Raw genomic sequence first — 2,843 nt, 5'->3', positions numbered from 1 at the left:
ATAGATAGATAGAAACACGCACACAATCGCACATAGTCCCACTTGTACACACCACACCTCTTAATTCTTTGTGACAAATGAAAGCCATGCTACTGAACACATCACGCAGCCCGTCTGATGGACAGGCCACCTCTTTAAATCACACACAGGGACGCACTCAGATCTGCATGTCTGTATTTGATGGCGAGGCAGACTGCGGAGGGAGGAAAATGGAACAGAACAGTCAGGACAAGGGGCGTGGTGAGGGGCGTTACACCTCAGCAAGATGGCATCGGTTGCTATGCAACTGGGCACCAAAGCTATTTATACACCGGCCCCCTTGTCCCCCTTTTTCCTCCCCAAGCTCCACTGCTACTGATCATGACTGCTAGATTGGAGGCACTGCTTTGGGATGTGAATGCACCAGGGTTCGACTGATTTGGGTTTTTGGAGGCCGGTACTTTATGCCATTGTTCACTACTTTAAAATAAACAATTTGAAATAATTAGATTCCAAAACCATTTACCCTAGGGCATGGCAATAGTAGTTTATACGATTAAAGAATGTTGAAAATCTATTGTTATAACTGCTTTATGGCAATATTACATTTTTATGATTTTTGCCCTTAGTAACTTGATTTATCAGGTATTTCATTTGGTGGATTTGTCAAAAACAGACATTTCCATCTGATTCTTTTATCAGTTTCAATTTACTATATCACAATATAGTATATTGATATTGTAGAGGATGGAGGATAGCCCACTTCTTCTCTGAAAAAAATAAAGAAATAAAAAATAAACAGTCTCTGTACAGGTGTTGGGGAGTGCTACTGCATATGGGAATTTTTTTTATAAAGCCTTTTGTTGTTAAATATAATGAACTGCCTCACAGTTGGTTGGGGGTGAAGACTATAAGTTTGAGAGGGGAAAAAAATGTGGGAATCTGTAGTAGAAAGCTACATTAGCCACTACTAGCATAACACACCCACACCTACAGCCCAAATGTTGGTGGTCTAGTTGCATTGTGGGTAAAGGCACCAGGTTCTTTCAAGACAGAAGAATTTGTGAAATAAAAATAACAATATCTCTGCTTCTGTTGCATTGACTTTGACCTTTTGTTTGTCTGAAGGACTGTCCATTCTGTGTGTTAAATCGAAGGTGTACAGATTAATTGATATTTTGTAATATTTCATGTGCTAAGGATAACTAGGTCTGTATTTCATTGTAGAATATTTATTAGGATCAATAACGACCACAGTCAGCTTCAGCTTCTGTGTATATGTATATATCGTCAAACATTCATGAGGTGTGGTCAGCGAGGAAACTCAATCATATCAGACCTCGATGTCTTAGCCATTATACACAAATGATTAATTGATGTAATCCTAACTTGTGTATATGAGTTGCTATATTTTGTGTTTTTACATGCATGTGAGCATTGAAAGGACTGCTGTCATCTCATTGTCACCGTGTTTATTGATGAAAGCTCTTTCTGACATTTATTAGACATAACATTATGGCTGATAAAAACACAGATGGGCCTGTTTAACATGTCATACCTGCAGTAACAGTGTTTTCCATTGTGACGGATCTGCATGAGCAGATGACAGATTTATCACATATTATTTATTCATTTTAGTTTTTTTGTGCTCAAGTTAAACAACCAGGCAAACAGTCACCGTACAGCTGACCTTGGAATTTAAAATGTTATTTTTATGACCTGAAATCAGCCACCGCTCTTTGTCAAGTTCCTCTGTAACAATGAGTTCTCCTCTTGAAACCTGTTGAGCGTAGCCATCACTCCGAGGCACCTTGAGAACACGACTGTCAATCTGTTAATTTCCTTTTATTTAAATCCTGAACTTATTAACTCTCATTCGGGGCGACTGTGTTGTTGCTCTGCGTCACCGAGCAGAGAAACCAACCAGACAATGGGTGTGATTGAGAGGCGAAATAGATGACATTATTGAATTTTAATCACATCTTTTCCACGCCGACGTCGAACACGGCAATTACCTGGCTACAAGATACTTGTGTGTGTGTGTGTGTGTGTGTGTTAGAGTGTGTGTGTATAGGGAAGGGTTGGAGCACAAGGCAGACGACTGGCTCATCAGGTTCTCACAGTGGCTGAAAGAAGGTCGTAAGTGGCTATCAGCGCACCCAACCCTGTCTGGATGGATCCCTCCTGTCGCAGCGTGGCGAGCTCCTTCCATATGGAGAGGGGCCTAATTATCCCCCACCAATGGCTGAATCAACATTTGATTATATCCTCCCTAAGGCTGCTCTGAAAGGCTCTATTCAAATACCACTTTTATGTCTTTTCTCTCATAATCAAGAATGGCTGTTATTTGCTAATGATAAGTTTAATTTCTTTTTTTAACACAACCCCTGACATGCTGTTCAGCAAGATGTCTGACATATCTGCCGGTTTATGCCCTTGAGTGTGCTGATTTTAACTCGAAAGGGTTTTAAACCAAATTGTACATGTAGAGAAATATCTTTAATTTTAAGATGCACAGTAATTTCTTCTTTTAAGTTGTCTAGTCAGTAAATACTTCAGATAGCCGTTGAATGAACTGTGATGGTCCCAACCGTCTTTGTTAGGAGCAGTGTTGTGTATTTTAGTTAAATGAAAAACAAGACTCCACAATCTGAATATTACAGTTTTATTGACTAAATAGATGTTTTTCCCTTTTGCTAGACGGATGTCATGCAACAATCCTTTGTTTTGATTGGTTCCTTTGTGGTCAGAACACCTGTGTGTGATGCGGTGAATGAGTTTTCAAACTTGCCAAACCTGCATATTTCAGCAGCATAAAGACAATGAAAAGGTTTCTGTCAAAAAGCTCTCTAACTGTCAAGTCC

The 2,843-nt window shown here is 39.7% G+C and overlaps 1 protein-coding gene across 1 annotated transcript in view; it reads left to right on the top strand.

Moving 5' to 3' along the window:
* The window catches only part of pdss2 (prenyl (decaprenyl) diphosphate synthase, subunit 2), a 26,306-nt gene that overhangs the window by 9,950 nt on the left and 13,513 nt on the right, over window positions 1–2,843 (top strand). The window lies entirely within an intron of this gene.

Source organism: Morone saxatilis, unplaced genomic scaffold (assembly GCF_004916995.1).
Source record: "Morone saxatilis isolate NCDOM2014 unplaced genomic scaffold, NCSU_SB_2.0 Contig3, whole genome shotgun sequence".
NCBI classification, from domain to species: Eukaryota; Metazoa; Chordata; class Actinopteri; family Moronidae; genus Morone; species Morone saxatilis.
Note: the sequence above shows the minus strand (reverse complement) of the source record. Positions and strands in the feature narration are given on the sequence as shown.